We start from the raw sequence: 20,821 nt of genomic DNA, 5'->3' as shown, positions 1-20,821 counted from the left end.
TCCCAGAATAGTAACATCCCCAAGCATTTGTGTGAAACAAATGAAAATAATTTCTAGGACTTCGCATTGTGGCACAATGGATATAAATCCAACAAGTATCCATGAGGATGCAGGTTCAATCCCTGGCCTTGCTTAGTGGGTTAAGGATCTGGTGTTGCCATGAGCTGTGGTGTAGGTGGCAGACATGACTCAGATCTGGTGTTGCTGTGGCTGTGGCTGGGGTGTAGGCCAGTGGCTACAGCTCTGATTCAACCCCTAGCCTGGGAACTTCCATATGGTGTGGGTACATTCCTAAAAAAAAAAAAAAAAAATACTTTCTGGATTTTTTTTTTCTTTTTGTTATTTCTTTGGGCCGCTCCCGCAGCATATAGAGGTTCCCAGGCTAGGGGTCCAATCGGAGCTATAGCCCCCGGCCTACACCAGAGACACAGCAATGCAGGATCTGATCCGCGTCTGCAAACTACACCACAGCTCATGGCAACGCCGGATCATTAAGCCACTGAGCAAGGGCAGGGATCGAACCTGCAACCTCATGGTTCCCAGTCGGATTCGTTAACCACTGCGCCATGATGGGAACTCCTACTTTCTGAATTTTGAATCCAAAGCTTCAAGATATTATTCCAACAACAATGAGGAAAAACCAAGGAAAAAATAGACAGTAGAAATAGACCCAAAAGTACATGAAGTACTGGTATTATCATTTGGAAGCTAAAAAAAAAAAAACCTATGCATACTATATTTAAAGAAATAAAAGGCCAGATTGGGGGGAGGGAAATGGCAGGGGACTAGAAACTATAAAATGTGATGTAGTAAATTCAGAAACAAAATACAAATTCTAGATCTGCAAAAACAAATACGGATATTATGGGTTAACAGCAGATTAGACCTAGCTGAAAAGAGATTTAGTGAACTAGAAGTTAGGTCTTAAGAAATCATCTGGAATGCAGCACAGACAGATTAAAGATGGAAAATAAAGACGCAAGAGTAAGAGACAGAGAAGACAGAGTTAAAAGGCCTATCATACATCTAATAGACCTCCCAAAAGGAAAGAATAAAAAGCATGTGGCAAGGCATTCCTCACATGAATCTATCCTGTGGGAGTTTTATGGTAATGAAGTGGTTTTGCCCTTAAGTAAGTAGAACATGTGTCACAGCCCTGGGAGAAACAGTCTAAACATTTCCTCTGTTGTCAAAGTCCTCTCCTAATTTTCAACCAGCAAAATCCTGAGCAGAGGAAGAACCTGTTGACATCTGGCTGAAGCCTGACATGGCAGAGTTCTGCAAGACACAGGAGGAGGTGTAGAGTCAGGACCCTTTTATCTTAAGAGGTGGAGAAGAATATTCACAAGAACTGGGTGGGGACACCAGACAACCAGGAGGGTGTCAAGAGACCTAGGAAGGAGCCTGAGGCAACCTGGGGAATTAGAGGTAAGACCTGAGAGAGGTCCCCAGGAAGCTTCTGAAGGTTTAAACTGTACTTAAGTACCTCTCTCCCCTAAGCCCCATCATACTTATCCTTGGTTGTGGTCCCATCACCAAGGATGGTCCTCTAAAGCCAAATCCAAAGCAGCTCCAGCCACCTCTCTCTCATGCATGGCCCAGATAGTCCACAGGGAACATGACTGCATCACTTCCCTCACCATCTATAGAAGCGGAGTTGGCTCCCAATGCAGTTTTGTTTTGATTTATTGGTTTGTTTGCTCCCTTTGCTCTGTTTTCTCAATTTGAAAGATTTATGTTATACGTGACCTCCTGGACCCCCCAAACTCCAGGAGACATGACTCAGGTTTCCCAAGGGGTTTCCTTGAAGCCCATTTTACCAGGTTTGAGGTAAAGGGGAACCTCTCCCCTTTGGAGTTAGAGCAGCTACTGCCCAAGGGGTTGGAACTCATAGCACAGCTTGCTACAAAGAAACTCCTTCAAAAGTCCCCCAACTCTCCATTCCTAATCCTCTTGCCCTCCTTGTAGGTGGGCCATCTCACTGGCTCTCAACCACAGTGCCTGTCCTACAGCTCCTCCTATGTGGGGCCCCTTCCAGCCAAACCTGGAAGAAGAAGAGTCCTGATCTGCTGTCTCATTAAGTACGTCCCTACAACTACATAGGAAAGTCTAGGAGCTACCACGCAATGCTAACAATAGTAATCACCAGAAGTTGGCGCTGTGGGTAAGTTTTGTTTTATTTTAGTTTTATGCATGATTCAGATTCTCTAAAAGGAAGTATATTACAGAAAGGAAAAAAAAATCTCCTTTATTAAAAAAAAAAAAAAGATGTGGTCCCTGGAGCAAACATTGTTGGTTACCTACCCAACCACCACTTCCCCACTCCATCCCTGCTAAATAGCCCTTCAGGAATATTTTCATGTATTAGACAGCCTGAGTTTCAGGAAGCTGGACTCTCCTCTGCTCCAAGTGACACCTGTCAGTCACATGTGATGACTCTTCCCATGCCAGCCATTGCCTAAGGAAGGAATAAATTGCAAAATATCCATGTCATGAATATTATTCAGGGAGAAAAGGAAATGAAATCAAGCCATGAAAAGATACAGTGGAAACTTAAATGTGTATCACTAAGTAAAAGAAGCCCATCCAAAAAGGCTGCGTGATTCCAACTCTATGACATTCTGGAAGAGCAAAACTATGACAATAAAAAGATCAGTGGTTGCCGAGGGTTATGGAAGAGGGAAGGGTGAACAGGTAGAGGATTTCAGGTCAGCTGAACTGCTCAGCATGGTGGATACATGTTGCTTTACATGTGTCCCAACACATAGACCTACAGCTCCAAGAGTGAATTCTAAAGGTAACTATAGACTTTGGGAGTTCCTGTCATGGCTCAGCAGTTAACAAAACCGACTAGCATCCATGAGGACACAAGTTTGATCCCTGGCCTTGTCAGTGGGTTAAGGATCCAGCATTGCCATGAGCTGTGGGTCACAGACGAGGCTCGGATCCTGCATTGCTGTGGCTGTGAAATAGGCCAGCGGCTTCAGCTCCAATTTGACCCCTAGCCTGGGAAACTGCATATGCCAAGGGTGCAGCCTAAAAAAACATACAAAAATAAATAAATAAAGTTAACTATAGATTTCTGAGGAACAATGATGTGTCAATGCAGGTTCATCAATCGTAAAAAGAAAAAAAAAGTATCACTGTGGTGCCGGATGTCTATAGCGAAGGAGATTGTGTGTTCACGTGGGGGCGGGGGTACGTGAGAACTCTCTACTTTCTGATCAGTTTCGCTCTGAACCTTAAAACTGCTTTAAAAAACAAAGTCCATCAAAAATAAGTTTTTAGTTGTTCCTGTCATGGCTCAGCGGAAACAAGTCCGACTAGGAACCATGAGGTTGCAGGTTCGATCCCTGGCCTTGCTCAGTGGGTTAAGGATCCTGCATTGCTGTGGCTGTGGTGTAGGCCAGCAGCTGTAGCTCCAACTCGACCCCTAGCCTGCGAACCTCCATATGCCACAGGTGTGGCCCTAAAAAGCAAAAAAAAAAAAAAAAAAGTTTTTAAAAGTCATGAGAAAATAAACAGCTCCTTTCCTGCCAGTTAACAAGACCTTGTGAGATGCGATGCAGTATCCAGTGACCCATTAGGCAGAGATGGAGAACAGCTGGCTTGTTGGCCATGGTGGACCAAGGAGGGGCTGGTTGGGTCCACCCCAGGGCAGGCAAAACCAGAACTCTAAAACCAGTACAACAACCCAAAAGTCAATGTCCATTTTAACATCACCAAGCAGCAGTTCTAAACTACATCAGTAATAAAATATCCTTCCCTCAAAAATCTCTTGTTGGTCGAATTTCCAAACAAGTGTTAATGGTTACTGTTGGGCTTTAAAACATGTGAACTTCCAATTAGCACATTTTCATGACTTCTCCTTTTATAACCATCCTTTTCCTCATAACAGTTAATTCAGAAAGCTCGCAGTTATCTGGGCAGCCTTTGATACCTGCAGACTTGGCTACACAAGTGGGTTTTTTTTTTTTTAATAGACTTTATTTTTAGAGTGTCTTTAGGCTTACAGAAGAAAATGAGTGCATCATTTCCGCTATTATTAACTTCTTGCATTAGTGTGGTACATTTGTTACAAATGATGAACCAGTAATTACACATTATTATTAACTAAAACCCACCATTTACATTAGGGTTCCCTCTCTGCATTATACTTTCTAAGGATTTTGACAAATATACAATGTATTCACTGTTCCATATCAAATATAATAGTTTCACTGTCCCCAAAATATCCTGTGTTCTGCCTTTTCATCCCTCCCCAAGGCTCTGGCAACTACTGACTTTTTTACTGTCACCACAGTTTTTCCTTTTCCAGAATGTCATACAGTTGGAATTACACAGTAAGTACCCTTCTCAGGTTGGCTTAGAACCCTTGGTAAAATGCATTTAAAATTTCTCGGAGTTCCCGTCGTGGCGCAGTGGTTAACGAATCCGACTAGGAACCATGAGGTTGTGGGTTCGGTCCCTGCCCTTGCTCAGTGGGTTAACGATCCGGCGTTGCCGTGAGCTGTGGTGTAGGTTGCAGACGCGGCTCGGATCCCGAGTTGCTGTGGCTCTGGCGTAGGCCGGTGGCTACAGCTCCGATTCGACCCCTAGCCTGGGAACCTCCATATGCCGAGGAAGCGGCCCAAAGAAATAGCAAAAAAAAAAGACAAAAAAAAAATTTCTCCATGTCTTCTCATGGCTTAATAGCTCATTTCTTTTCCTCACTGAATAATATTCTATTGCATGGATATACCACGGTTTATCCATTTATCTGCTAAAGGGCATCCTGCTTGCTTTCCACCTGTGTGTTTCTAGGGTAAGTTCCCAGCTGTTCAGAATCATTCACTCAGATGCTATTCACTCAGGTGCATTCACCCAGGTGCTCACTCCAGGTGCAATCTGTGTCCCCAAACCCTGTGATACGACACATTCCTGTATATAAACAGTAAATTCAAAATAAAAATGAATAGCCCACTGGGTACAAAAACAAACAAACAAATAAACAAAAAACAAACAAACAAAAAACCCTGAGTTCTTCCTATGCTGTCATTCTTTAGGACAACCTGGAGGCTTGTTCTGTGTTTAAAATCGAAAACTGTGGAGTTTCCGTGGTGGCTCATTGAAAATGAATCTGACCAGCATCCATGAGGATGCAGGTTCATTCCCTGGCCTCACTCAGTGGGTTAGGGATTCGGCATTGCCATGAGCTGTGGTGTAGGTCACAGGTGCAGCTCAGCTCTGACGTGGCTGTGGCTGTGGCATAGGCCAGCAGCTATAGATTTGATTCAACCCCTAGCCTGGGAACATCAATATGCCACAGGCACAGCTCTAAAAAGACAAAAAAGAAAGAAAGAAAGAAAAGAAAACTGTGAGGCAGAGCATGAAGTGAGAAGTAGAACTCTTTTGGTTTTTTGCTTTTTTTTTTTTCCTTTTCTAGGGCTGCTTCCCGTGGCATATGGAGGTTCCCAGGCTAGGGGTCTAATCAGAACTGTAGACCCCAGCCTATGCCAGAGCCACAGCAATGTGGGATCCCAGCCACGTCTGCGACCTACACCACAACTCACGGCAATGCTGGATCCTTAACCCACTAAGCAAGGCCAGGGATCAAACCCGCAACCTCATGGTTCCTAGTTGGATTCGTTAACCACTGTGCCACTATGGGAACTCCGAATGCGTTTGTTTAGTAGGCACAATTTTTATTTATATGTGAAATACTTTAAGGAATTTGAACAATATCTTTAAAATTAAAATATCTTCTGTGTTTATTTCAAAACTGAAATACAAATTAAGAAAATAATTGCTGGGGATTAAGATGGTGGAATAGAAGGGCTGGAGCTCAATTTCTCTCCTAAAAATAACAAAATTACAACCAAAGGCTGAGCAATCTTCAACCAAATGGACTGAAAACTTTCAAAAAGATATCCTTCTCCAGAAGACAAAGAGGAGGGCACATCAAGATGTGGGAGGGGTGATTATGCTATATAAGCAACCCCATACCTCCTGGGTGGGAAGCCCCACAGACTGGAAACTAACTGGTTCACAGAGACTCACCTACAGGAGTGAGAGTTCTGCGCCCCGCATCAAGTCCCCACACCTGGGGATCTGGCACTGGGAGAAAGAGCCCCTGGAGCATCTGGCATTGAAGGCCAGTGGGGCTCCATGGGACTGGGGGAAATGGAGACCCCATTCTTAAAAACGCACACAGATTTTCATGTGCACTGGGTCCCAGGGAAAAGCAAAGTCTCCATAGGAATCTGGGTCAGACCTGACTGCAGTTCTTGGAGGACATCCTGGGAAAACAGGGGGTGAATGTGGCTTGTTGTGGGGGAAGGACATTGGAAGCAAAGCTCTTGGGAATATTCATCAGCATGCCTTTCTCTGGAGGTGGCCATTTTGGGAAAATCTGGCCCCACTCTTCAGTGCTGAGAAGGCCCAGGCCAAACAACAATCCAGATGGGATCACAGCCCCATCCATTAGTAAACAGGCTGCCTAAAGACCTCCAGGCACACAGCCACCTCTAATCTCGCCCAGAGACAAAGCCTGACCCACCAGAGGGATTAGAATCAGCTCCACCTACCAGTGGGCAGCCACCAGTCCCTCCCATCAGGAAACCTACAGCAAGCCCCTGTACCAACTTCAGCCACAAGGGGGGCAGACACCAGAAGTAAGAGAGGCTCTTATTTCTCTATTATCTATAAGACTCTATTATCTGTAAGGTCACCACAGAAAAAACCTATAAAAATGAAAAGACAGAGAACTATAACTCAGAGAAGGGAGAAAAGAAGAACCCCAGAAAAACAGCTAAGTAATCAGGAGATTTTCAGCCTCCAGGAAAAAGACTTTAGACTGTTGATGCTGAAGTTGACGCAAGACCTTGAAAACAAACTGGAGGCAAAGATGGATAATTTACAGGAAACACTGACCAAAGAGATACAAGATATAAAACTTAAACAAGAAGTGATGCAAAATACAATAACTGAAACAAAAAATTCACTAGATACAGCCAACAGCAGTATACAGGAGGTAGAAGAACGAATAAGCGAGGTGGAGGACAGATTAGCAGAAATGAGAACAGAAATGAGAAAAAAGGTTGAAAACAAATGAAGAGAGTCTCAGAGAACTCTGGGACAATGTTAAATGCACCAACATCCATATTATAGGGGTGCTAGAAGGAGAAGAGAGAGAGAAAGGGACAGAAAAAATATTCAAAGAGATAACAGCTGAAAACTTCCCTAACATGGGAAGGAACCACTCACCCAAATCCAGGAAGCATGACGAGTACCATATAAAATAAACCCAAGGAGGAACACCTCAAGACACATGTTAATCAAACTGACCAAGAATAAAGACAAAGAGAAAATACTGAAAGCAGCTAGGGAAAAGAAACAAGTAACATACAAGGGAACCCCAATAAGGTTATTGCAGATTTTTTCAGCAGAAACTCTGCAGACCAGAAGGGAGTGGCAGGATATACTTAACATGATGAAAGGAAAAATCCTCCAGCCAAGATTACTTTACCCAGCAAGGCTCTCATTCATATTTGAAGGAGAAACAAAAAGCTTTACAGATAAACAAAAGATAAGAGAATTCAGTGATACTCAACCAGCTTTACAACAAATACTCAAGGAACTTCTCTAGGCAGAAAAGAAAAGGCCACAACCAGAAGCAAAAATACCACAAATGACAAGGCTCACCAGTAAAGGTGTATATACAGTAAAGATATGAAATCATCCACACACAATTATGCCACCAAAATCAGAAATCGTGAGAAGAGGAGGGTACAAATGCAGGACACTGGAGATGGACCTACAGTTAAGAGACCAACAACTAACAACAGTCTCATATATATGTATAGACTCATATCAAAACTTCAGAGTAACTGCAAACTAAAAATCTACAATTGATACACAAACAAATAAGAAAAATCAACTCAAATACAACACTAAAGAGAGTCATCAAACCACAAAAGGAGAAAACAAGAGAAGAAAGGAAGAAAAAAGAGCAACAAAAACAAGTCCAAAGCAATTCATAAAATGGCAATAAGAACATACATATCAATAATTACCTTAAAGTTAATGGACTAAACGCCCCAACCAAAAGACATAGACTGGCTGAATGGATACAAAAACAAGACCCATATATATGCTGTCTTCAAGAGACCCACTTCACTTCTAGGGACACATACAAATTGAAAGTGAGAGGATGGAAGAAAATATTCCATGCAAAGGGGAATCAATAGAAAGCTGGAGTAGCAATGTTCATATCAGACAAAATAGACTTTAAAATGAAGAATATTTTAAGGGACAAGGAAGGTCACTGCATAATGATCAAAGAATCAATCCAAGAAGAAGATATAACAACTTTAAATATCTATGCACCCATTGTAGGTTCATCACAATATATAAGGCAACTGCTAACAACCTTAAAAGGACAAATTGACAATAACACAATAATAGTGGAGGACTTTTAACACCCCACTTACAGCAATAGACAGATCATCCAGACAGAAAATCAATAAGGAAACACAGGCCCTGAATGAAGCATTAGACCAGATGGACTTAATAGACATTCCATCCAAAAGCAGCAGAATACACATTCTTCTCAAGTGCACATGGAATATTCTCTAAGATTGATCACATCCTGGACTACAAATCAAACCTTGGTAACTTTAAGAAAATTGAAATCACATCAAGCATCTTTTCCAACCACAATGCTATATGGCTGGACATCAACAACAAGAAAAAAACTGCAAAAAACACAAACACGTGGAGACTCAACAACATGCTACCAAACAACCAATGGATCACTGAAGAAATCATGGAAGAAATTAAAAAATACCTAGAAGCAAATGACAACAAAGATACCATACTCCAAAACCTATGGGATGCAGCAAAAGCTGTTCTAAGAGGAAAGTTTATAGCAAGACAAGCCCACCTCAGGAAATAAGAAAAAGCTCAAATAAACAAGCTAACTTTACATCTAAAGCAGCTCGAGAGAGAACAGACAAGACCTAAAGTGAGTAGGAAAGAAATCATAGAAATCAGAGCATAAATCAATGAAATAGAAATGAGGAAAACCATAGAAAAAAATCAATGAAACTTTAAGCTGGTTCTTGGAAAAGATCAACAAAATTGATATACCCTTAGCCAAACTTATCAAGAAAAAAAGAGAGAGGACTCAAATCAATAAAATTAGAAATGAAAAAGGAGAAGGAACAATGGACACCATAGTAATACAAAGGATCATAAGAGACTGGTATATGCAACTATACACCAATAAAACGGAAAACCCAGAAGAAATGGACAAATTCTTAGAAAAGTACAATCTTCCAAGACTAAACCAAGATGAAATAGAAAAGATGAATGGACCAATCACAAGTACTGAAATTGAAAATGTGATTTAAAAACTTCCAACAAACGAAAGTCTAGGACTAGATGGCTTCACAGGCAAATTCTATCAAACATTTAGAGAAGAGCTATCACCTATCCTCTGAAACTATTCCAGAAAATTGCAGAGGAAGAAACACTCCCAAACTCATTTTATGAGGCCACCATCACCCTGATACCAAAACCAGACAAAGATACCACAAAAAAAAAAAAAAAAAAAAAAAAAAAAAAAAAACAGAAAATTACAGGCCAATTTCACTGATGAACATAGATGCAAAAATCCTCAACAAAATACTAGCAAACTGAATCCAACAGTACATTAAAAGGATTGTACATCATGATCAAATGGGATTTATCCCAGGGATGTAAGGATTTTTCAATATCCGCAAATCAATCAGTGTGATACACCACATTAGCAAACTGAAGAATAAATAAAAACCATATGATCCTCTCAATAGATGCAGAAAAAACCTTTGACAAAATCCAACACCCATTTCTGATAAAAACCCTTCAGAAAATGGGCATAGAGGGAACTTACCTCAACATAATAAAGGCCATATATGCCAAACCCAGAGCTAACATCACTCTCAATGGTGAAAAGCTGAAAGAATTCCCACTGAGATCAGGAACAAAACGGGGATGTCTGCTCTTGAGACTACTATTCAACATAGTTTTGGAAGTCCTAGCCACGGCAACCAGAGAAGAAAAAGAAATAAAAGGAATCCAAATTGGAAAGGAAGAAGTAAATCTATCACTATTTGCAGATGACATAATACTATACCTAGAAAACCCTAAAGACACTACCAGAAAACTGTTAAGGGCTCATCAATGAATTTGGCAAAGTCACAGGATACAAAATTAATACAAAGAAATCAACTGCATTTCTATATACTAACAATGAAGGATCCGAAAGAGAAATAAGGGAAATGATCCCATTTACCATTGCATCAAAAAGAATTAAATACTTAGGAATAAACCTACCTAAAGAAACAAAAGACCTGCACTCTGAAAACTATAAGTGATGAAAGAAATCAAAGATGACATAAACAGACGGAAAGACATACCACACTCTTGGATTGGAAGAATTGATATTATCAAAATGATTATACTATCCAAGGTGACCTACAGATTCAATGCAATCCCTATCAAATTACCAAGGACATTTTTCACAGAACTCGAACAAAATATTTTATTTTTTCTTTCTTTATTTATTTTTTCGACTTTTTGCCTTTTCTAGGGCCACTCCCACAGCATATGGAGGTTCCCAGCCTAGGGGTCCAATCAGAGCTGCAGCTTACACCACAGCCACAGCAACGCGGGATCCAAGCCGTGTCTGCAACCTACACCACAGCTCACAGCAACGCCAGATCCTTAACACACTGAGCAAGGCCAGGGATCGAACCCACAACCTCATGGCTTCTAGTCGGATTTGTTAAACACCGTGCCACGACAGGAACTCCTCGAACAAAATATTTTAAAATTTGTTTGGAAGCACAAGAAAACCCAGAATAGCCAAAGACATCCTGAAAAAGAAAAATGGAGCTGGAGGAATCAGGCTCCCAGACTTCAGACTATACTACAAAGCAATAGTCATCAAAACCATATGGTACTGGCACAAAGACAGACGTATAGATCAGTGGAACAGGACAGAAAGCCCAGAATTAAACCCACACACCTACAGTCAACTAATCTATGACAAAGGAGGCAAGAATATACAGTGGAGAAAAGACAGCCTGTTCAATAAGTGGTGCTGGGAAAACTGGACGGCCACACGGAAAAGAATGACATTAGAACACTCCCTAACAACATACACAAAAATAAACACAAAATCGATTAAAGACCTAGATATAAGACCAGATACTATAAAACTCTTAGAGGAAAACATAGGCCAAACACTCTCCAGCATAAACGACAGCAAGATCTTCTCAGATCCACCTCTTAAGAGTAGTGATGGTAAAAACAAAAATAAACAAATGGGACTTAATTAAACTTAAAAGTTTCTGCACAGCAAAGGAAAGACTACACAAAACGAAAAGACAACCCACAGAGTGGGAGAAAATCTTTGCAAATGAATCAACTGACAAGGGATTAATCTCCAAATTTTATAAACACCTTCTGCAGCTCAATACCAAAAAAACAAAAAACCCCATCAAAAAATGGGCAGAAGATCTAAAGAGACAGTTCTCAAAAAAAGACATATGGATGGCCAAAAAACACAGGAAAAGATGGTCAACATCACTCATTATTAGAGAAATGCAAATCAAAACCACGATGAGGTACCACCTTACACAAGCCAGAATGGCCATCATCCAAAAGTCTACAGACAATAAGTGCTGGAGAGGGTGTGGAGAAAAAGGAACCCTAGTACACTGTTGGTGGGGTGCAACCACTGTGGAAAACAGTATGGAGATTCCTCAGAAAACTAAAAATAGAACTACTGTTTGATCCAGCAATCCCACTCCTGGGCATCTATTCAAGGAAAACCATGACTCGAAAAGACACATGTATTCCAATGTTTATTGCAGCAATATTTGCAATAGCCAAGACATAGAAACAACCTAAATGTCCATCAACAGAGGAGTGGATCAAGAAGATGTGGTACATATACACAATGGAATATTACTCAGCCATTAGAAGGAAAGAAATAACGGCATTTTTAGCAACATGGATGGACCTAGAAATTATCATGCTAAGTGAAGTCAGTCAGACAATGAGACACCAACATCAAATGCTATCACTTACATGTGGAATCTGAAAAAAGGACAAAATGAACTTATTTGCAGAACAGATACTGACTCATAGACTTTGAAAAACTTATGGTTTCCAAAGGAGACGGGGTGGGGGGATGCGCTGGAGGTTTGGGACAGAAACGCTATAAAATTAGGTTGTGATGATTATTGCACAACTATAAATGTAATAAATTCATTGAGTAATATAAAAAAGAAAGAAAGAAAATAATTGCTGATTATTGCATGATTTTTAGTCTAACTAATTTCATCATGTTAATAAGTCTAAGATGGCCTCAAAGATTCCCACCACCTGGTGTCCATGGCCTGAATAATCCCCTCCCCTTGAGTGTTGGTGGAACCAAGCAAATACAATGGAATATTATAGTCAGTTGACTTTGAGTTAATCCAAAGGGATATTATCCTGGGTGGGCCTGACCTGCTCAGGTGAGTCCTTCTAGAGAAGGTGACACACCAGAAAACTCTCTCCTGCTGGCCTTGAAGATGCAGCCTCATAGCTGCATCCATAGCCACAAGGAAATTAATTCTGCCAAAAACCCCACGTGCTTGGGAAAGGACCTCAAGTCCCAGATGTCCCCACTCTCAGCTGACATCCTGCTTGCAGCTTTGTGAGACTCTGAGCAGAGAACCCAGCTAACCTATGTCTGGATTCCTGACCCACAGAAACTGAGATAATAATGTGTGTGTGTGCTGTGTGCGTGTGCATATCTGTGTGTTGTTATTGTTGTTCTAAGTTGCTAAGTTTGTGGGCATTTGTTACAGCAGCAATAAAAAACTAATACACATACCTAAGGTGGCCTGGCTGGCTAGAGGCAGAGCAAGGACACATCCAGTCCATATACTACATAGGAATCCCTGACACCGTTTGCAGATGCCAAAATAAAGAAGTTAGGTGTCTTAGTCAAGATCACTGTTGGCAAGGGACCATGTCAGGCTGAAGGCAAGGCCTGTCCAACTCTATGGGTTCCAAGGGGCTTGCTCCATGCGTGAGCCTGCAGGTGGCTAGTGAACTCAGTGCCCCCCCTTGCTGTCCCTATCAGGTCCTATGGTGACTTGTGATTTCTGGTGATGATAGGACTGCATGGCTAAGAAGGGCATGTGGAGGAAGCAGGTCCCACTCCCAGATTCCCAGACGGGCTTCACCTCAACCCCACCTGGTCACCTAGGTGGGCAGTGGAGATAGGCCCCCAGTCACTGCCACTCCCAGCCCTCGGTTTATGTCCTGCATCACATTTGCAAAGACTCCACTTGTACATCTTGCCTGTTTCAGCCTCACCATGTGAATGTCGGCCCTGAGAGGACCCATGGCTCGTGGGCTCCCAGTGCCTACCAGGATCCAGCACACACCGTAGGCACTGAACACCATTCACTAAATGGATTACGGAGTGAAAAATGATGACTTCTGTTCCTCCTCTGGATCCCTTCCTCTTCCTTCCCCACAGCCCTCTCACCTGGGCTCTAGGGCTCCAGAGACAGCTCCCTTCAGGGGGGAAAAAGCCCCTACCCTTGCCAGCTCTGCTGCCAGTCAGCCACTCAGCTCCACAGAGGAGCTTCCCCAACAGGAAAGCTGCCCCTCTGCCTGGTGCCTCCCAGGTTCCCAGACACAGCACCTGCTCCCCCTGCTGGCGGACATGTGCAAGTGCATGGAGGTCCCTCCAAGCTCAAGATAACTGGGAAGGCAGGAAGAAGGGGCCCCTGAGCATAAAAATAGGCAGGGTAGGGAAGGGTTCGGGGTATTTAACAGCCTGGCCTGAGTCCTGCCACAGTGAGGGGCCTTCAGCCCTGAGGCTTGCAGGCCGGAGCACATCTGGCCCCAGCCCTACCGACCAGGGCAGGCAAAGCAGCAAACTTGGACGGGGACCCTAGACCGGGAAGGATGATACTGCCTCCACTGGAAGAGCACATTACTCAGAGGGGAGGCAGCCCTTTAGCAGCCCAGCCCTCAGGGCTGCCCACTCCCACCCCATCATAACAGCTGGCACCACGCAACCTCATCTAACTTTGCAGGGCGGGTACTGTTACTTCACCATATAGATGAGGCAACTGAGGCACAGAGAAAGTGGTGGAGTCAAAATTCAAATCCAGGTCAGTGTGGCTCTGAAAGTCCCTGTCCTTTACATGCCCTGTATGGCTGTGCCTCGTGTATTATTTCTAATCCTACATTCAAGGGGGCCATGTTATCCAAGAAGGTCACATACAGCTTCAAAGCCAAGGCTGGCTTGGGTGTGGCTGAAGCTGGGAAGTGCCTGGGTGGGGAATGGCCTCCCTGGACCAAGAGCAAGACAGCACTCTCTGTGGGCATCTCCTGGTGGGGTGACCTTGACGAACTGCTGTATTCTCATCCATAGAAGAAAGCTAATTCCTGATTTAGAAAGTAGTTGCAGAGATTAGAGATGACATGTCAAGTTCCCGGCACAGAGCACCCAGGCAGAGAAGTGCCTGTGGTCACTGTCGCGTTATTGTGCGCCTGTCCCTGCAGTTCCTCCCTCCCCTTGAGCCTAGGCTGCTCTGATGAATGGAATAAAGTGGCAACAAAGGTGTTGCCATGGCAATATTGCCACAAACAATAATGGTGTGCAACTTCAAAGAAGAGGTAATGAAAGGCACTATGTCTCCTCCACGCTTGCTTCTGGATCACTTGATCCAGAGAAGCCAGGTGCCGTGTCATGAGAACACTCAAGCTGCCCAAGTGGCCTCCAGTCAGCAGCCACATGAGTGAACTTGGAAGCAAGTCCTCCAGCCCCAGTCAAGCCTTCAGATAACAGCAACCCTAGCCAACATCTTTTTTTTTTTTTTTTTTTTTCCTGCTTTTTAGGGCTGTACCTGTGGCATATGGAAGTTCCCAGGCTAGGAGTTGAATCAGAGCTACAGCTGCCAGACTACACCACAGCCACAGCAATGCCAGATCCAAGCCATGTCTGCAACCTACACCACAGCTCCCGGCAATGCCAGATCCTTAACCCACTGAGCGAGGCCAGGAATAGAACCTGCATTCTCATGGATACTAGTCGGGTTCGTAACCCACTGAGCCACACTGGGAACTCCCCCAACCAACATCTTCATTGCAACTTCATGAGACCTCCTGAGTCAGAACTACCCATCTAAGCTGCTGAATTCCTGACCCAGAGACAACTGTGGAGTTAATGCTTGTTGTTTACTAGTTATAAAAAATGTAACTAATACACTTTATAATCAGCCTCCTTGGATCAGCAATTGCTTTGGGGTTGAGCTGCCCCCATCTCCTTTCCCTGGCTGTGGTCACAGAGAATCTGCATTGAAGAGAGTCCAGGCCCTGTGGATCTGGACATGAAAGAAAGAAAAATAGCTAATGTGTGCCATCTGCCAGGCATGGAGCTAAGCAGTTTCCATTCATCTTCCTACTAAAAATCCCAATACCGTCATCCTCATTTTACAGATGGGAAAACAGGTGTCAAAAAGTTGAGAAGCCACCCAAGATTACACAGGGTGGGAACAGAGCTGGGGTTTGAATCAAACTCCACAATTCCAGTCCCCGGAAGTACTGAGTGACCTCTTGAAGGGGACAGTGGCTCAAGGGCCCATTCCCTTCTCCTGTCCACCCTCCCCCAGCTCCCACCACCCACTTGCTCTCCTGTGAGGGTAACTAATCCTACCCAGCCTGTTGTCCCTTAGCCAAGGCAGTGCCTCTGCCCTCTCCCTGTTGCCAAGTGAGCACACCCCTCACCCGCCCCAGTGCAGGTCACTGGGCATGTTCATGGTGAAATGTCCCTTCTGGAGCCCAGCCCGCCTCCCACTGGTTCAGATTCAAAGATAGGCCCAGAGAGGTGCAGTGGTTTATCTAATGGGCACAACATTGTAAGGCAACTACACTTTAATTTGAAAAATTTTAAAAAGACAGAGGCAGCAGGAGCTCCCTCTGTGGCACAGTGGGTTAAGAACATGACCATAGGAGTTCTCTGATAGCCTAGCAGGTTGAGCCTCCTGTGTTCTCACTGCTGTGGATCTAGTTGCTGCTGTTCGGCATAGGTTCAATCCCTGGTCCAGCAATTCCCACATACTGCCTGCGTGGCAAAAAAAAGAAAAAACCCAAAACAAGAGAGAGACTGAAATAAACATTGCAACTTCCATTAAATAATAATAATCTGACTGCAGTGGCTCAGGTCGCTGAAGAGGCCAGAGGGATCCCCACCCCGGTGTTGCCGTAGCTGCAGGGTAGGTCATAGTTGCGGCTCAGATTCAATCTCTGGCCCGAGAACTTCCATATGCTATGAGTGCGCCCACTAAAAAAAGAAAAAGAAAAAAGAAAAGACAGTAGCAGCAGAGAGAACACTGAGGCTGGAACCCAGATCTCCTGGCCCCTCTCAACCCAGCCTGCACCCTGAGGCTGCCTTTCCCAGTGTCACCTGCCCTGTACCCAGGGTAGGTTCCACTCACCTGCCCAGATACTGGGGATTGGAACTTGAGGCCAAACTTCCCAACATCCTCCACTGCCCCTGGGCCCTGAGGGAGCCAGGCAGAGGGGGCTTATCTCTACCTGTGAGGTGGTGTTGCCTCTCCCCAACCTCCCCCCCCCACCTCTGCCAGGCAGCTTTGATTAATGGGCTGGTGCTATCTTATCTCCCAGCTGCAGCAGTTAAGGATTAATGGGTGGTGGCAGGGCCCTGGGAGGACACATCCTGCCCCCAGATCAACCTAAGGCTCTGCAGGAGGGCGGGGAGCAGGAGGAAAGGGGACCGGGGGGGTCTCCGCAAAGCCCCCAGGACAGGGCCTGGCTCTCAAGTGGGGCTCAGTAAATGGTAGCCGTGGCTACACTGCTGTCATTAGCTCTTGGAGGCCTTGGGCCCGTGGCTGCCCTGTGGTTGACCAAAGTCTCCACCACTGCACAGCGCATGGACTAACTAGGAAGCCACCTCCCCGTCCAGCCTCAGGTGCCCCGTCTATAAAATGGGCACAAGACTGGGCTTTGGAAATGGGGTTGTAGGTCTGGCATTATTTTATTGAGTGAACCGGGAGTGGGTTTGGGGGTTTATTTATCCAGAGCTGAGGTTTTAGAAAACAACTTCACACTCAGCCTCGATTTCCTCATCTGTAAAAGGGGTGTGATAATATCTGCATTGCCCACCACATGGCATTGCTAGGAAGAAACAACTTCTGGAAAGCCCTGCAGGAACGGTTCTGTGTCATCCTGGGTGTGAGCTCCCGGACACTAAACTCTGACCGAGAGGCTCATGTGGATGCAAGTTGCTACTGACACAACCAACCCCAAACTCAGGCTCAGCTTTGGGAGAGAAGGCGGTTTGAGTCACAGGCCCTCCCGCCAGGGCTGAGGAAGGGGGACCAGGCATTCTGCTGTGCCCAGGACAGTCCCAGACTATCCCACTGCCCAGGCGCGATCGTTCGTAGCACCCCCTCTCCAAGGGTCCCCATCTTGGAGATCCAGTTATGCGGTCCCTGGGCTGGAGGAACAAAGTTCTAGCTGCCTCGGGGAGAGAAATTCCACCAAGCCTTGAGCAAGCGGCCAGCATGTCTGAAGTCAGGCATCCAAACCTACCAGGGCCAAGCAGGGCCCAGACTCCGAAGCCCATGGCTCACAGGACTCCCCCCAACTCCCTCCCTAGTTTGCTCAAGAAACACGTGGTAATTATACAGGGAAAAGAAAGATATCAAGATGTGTGAGGGGGAAGGGGGAGGTACTTTCAAATGAATAGACAAAAAATGGATGCATGGATGAGGGCAGGAATGAAGAGGCAGAGTCTCAATGGCCCCTAGCCTTTGACAGAGCACAGCAAACAGGCAGCTGAGCAGAGGGCTCTCTTTCCAGAAGGACATACAGATTGACCCTCTGGGGCCCCGGGGAAGCCAGTCTCCCCCGACCCCACTCCAAAGACATTCCTAAGACCCCCCGCTTTGGCTTCACCCTCTGCCTCTTCCCACTGCCCCATCCCAAAGGGCAAAGGGCAGCACAGCCAGGAAAGCTATCTGCTCTCAGCCCCATTTATCCCAGTCCTGTTTACTCTGGATCTGCAATTAACAGTCTCCATCTCAGATCAATTAATAATGGGGGGCCCAAAGAGGGCACCAAGGGGGCCCCGACAGGCCATGTTACTCATTGTAAACTATGGGCAATGGATGAAAGCTAGTCCCTAATCCTCTTCTGAGGTGTCCCATCAGCCACCTCCTCAGACTCCCAAAGAGGCACCCAGGTCCCAGGCTCAGAAGGGCTGACATTGGATAGCACTAGAAAGCCCTGCCTCAAGGTGTTCAGGTCTACCTAGGTGCAGCTGGGGTCCTGGATCTGCCTTCACCTGGGAAGCTCCCAGGATTAGGACCAAAAGACTGTCTAGCCTCATAGTGAAAATCATAGGCCCTGGGAAGGGATCAGACCCAAGTTCATAGACCCGTCTCGTCTCACGTACCAACTGTGTGACCTTGGGCAAATGACTTAATCCTGCTGAGCCCCAGTGTGTTATGTAAGTGAACTCATTGCATCCTCGCAGCACCCTTTGACGTGGTCTGTCTGACCATCATCCCTATTTTATAGAAAGGAAGGCTGAGGCTCAGAGGGATTAAGTCACTTGCCCAAGGTCACACAGCTGATACGTGAAAAGAGATGGGTCTATGAAATTAGGTCTGGTCCCTTTCTGGCGACAGAAAACAGCTTAGTGAATTCCAGGGGCTGGGGGCAGGGAGGCTGGGAAACCTGATGGGAACAGAGTTTCTTTTGGGGGTGATGCAAATTTTTAGAACTAGTTAGAAGTGGTGGTTGCCTAACATTGAGAATGTATTCTGTGACACTAAAGTTTTTGGTGGTGGTTGTTTTTTGCTTTTGAGGGTCGCACCTGCCACATATGGAAGTTCCCAGGCTGAGGGACTGAATCAGAGCTGCAGCTGCCAGCCTACGCCACAGCCACAGCAAAGCAAGATCTGAGCCACATCTGTGACTTACACTGCAGCGCACAGCAATGCCAGATCCTTAACCCACTGAACGGGGCCAGGGATAGAACCCGCATCCTCATGGATGCTAGTCGGGTTCTTAACCCACTGAGCTGCAACAGGAACTCCAGCCATTGAAGTATTTTTAAAATGGTTAATTTCATGTTCTAGGAATTTCACCTCACTAAAAATATTATTAATAATAATAATAATTTAAAAGTCAGTTTCTCAGTAGCACTAGCCATAGTTTAAGCACCCAGTAGCCATATGGGTCTTAGATACAGAATACACCCATCACAGCAGGGAGGTTTTTTTTTTTTTTTTTGTCTTTTTGCCTTTTCTAGGGCCGCTCCCGGGGCATATGGAGGTTCCCAGGCTAGGGGTCTAATTGGAGCTATAGCTGCCGGCCTATGCCAGAGCCACAGCAACGTGGGATCTGAGCCATGTCTGCAACCTACACCACAGCTCATGGCAACACCGGATCCTTAACCCACTGAGCAAGGCCAGGAATCAAACCCGTGACTTCATCGTTCCTAGTCAGATTCGTTAACCATTGCACCACAACGGGAACTCCAGCAGGGAGTTTTTTAAACAAGTTTGACCTTCAGGTAATCAAATAATAATAGTGATAAAACCTCTTCACAGACATTATCTCCTCTGACCCTCTCACCAGGATGACTTCTTTTTTTTTTTTTTTTTTAAAGGCACAGAGAAGAGAGATACAAGCCCACAGCAGTACAGGGAGTGGCGAGCCAAGGAGTAGGGTCTGTGGGCACGTGGATTCCTTTCTGCCGCACTCAGAGACGGGCCCAGGAAGTAGCAAGCAACTCTCCGGCCATCTGGCTGTCCTGCTCACATATCTGCTTTCCCCTGAAGGGCCTTGGCACCCGTTTAAAGCAGGCGAGAGTGTGAAAGTGTGCCGTCTGGAAGTTGAAGGGTGTTTGGTTCCTGTTTGCAAAAACTGTGGGGCAGAGGACTTATTGCCAAGTAATTTGGAATTTGAACAAAAATTCCAGGAAGTCAGAGGCTGGGTAATGTGAGTGGAGGGGAAAGAATGCACCTCTCCCTGACCCCAAGTTGCCTGGTCACAAACCTAGGTCAAGGGAGCACAGACCTCATTGCCTCTGAGCCATCTTCAGAGCCCTTCAGGGTGGGCACATCTCGGGCTAAAAAGGCCTGAAAAGTTTCCTGACCTTGGCATAATTTAGACTCTTGGGGCAGTGGATAAGCATGGAAGGCTGGGAGATTGAGCTTTGTTCAGTTCCAGCTCCCTCTCTTACTGCCTGGATGACCTCTCTGAGCCTCAGTTTCTTCCACTGTAAAATGAGGACGGACTGCGTGGCTCCCTCAGCTGCTGTAAGGATGAAGCAAGGTACCAGAAATGACTCCCAAACAGCCTCCAAAGATGAATTAGCCTCACCAGGACCCAAGCAGTTCTCAAGCACTGTCCTTATGAGGAGTTCCCCCCTAAGCATGACCCTCTGGGAAGTCTTAAGAGTAAAATCCTCGTTAATAATATGATTAGGGAGTTCCCGTGGTGGCTCAGCAGTAACGAACCTGACTAGGATCCAAGAGGACATGGGTTCAATCCCTGGCCTTGCTCAGTGGGTTAAGGATCCATCCAGTGTTGCCCTGAGCTGTGGTGTAGGTCACAGATGAGGCTCGGACCTCGCATTGTGGTGTAGACCAGCCACTGTAGCTCCGATTCGACCCCTAGCCTGGCAAGCTCCATATGCTGCAGGTGTGGCCCTAAAACAGCAAAAAACAAAAAAATTTAAAAAGAATAA

At 45.2% G+C, this 20,821-nt stretch overlaps 1 protein-coding gene across 1 annotated transcript in view; it reads right to left on the bottom strand.

The window, feature by feature from the left end:
• Nucleotides 1-20,821, bottom strand: part of GOLGA7B (golgin A7 family member B) — a 100,392-nt gene that overhangs the window by 68,060 nt on the left and 11,511 nt on the right. The window lies entirely within an intron of this gene.

Source organism: Phacochoerus africanus, chromosome 15, assembly GCF_016906955.1.
Source record: "Phacochoerus africanus isolate WHEZ1 chromosome 15, ROS_Pafr_v1, whole genome shotgun sequence".
Classification (NCBI taxonomy): domain Eukaryota; kingdom Metazoa; phylum Chordata; class Mammalia; order Artiodactyla; family Suidae; genus Phacochoerus; species Phacochoerus africanus.
The sequence above is the reverse complement of the archived record's forward strand: the minus strand, read 5'-3'. Positions and strand labels throughout refer to the sequence as shown.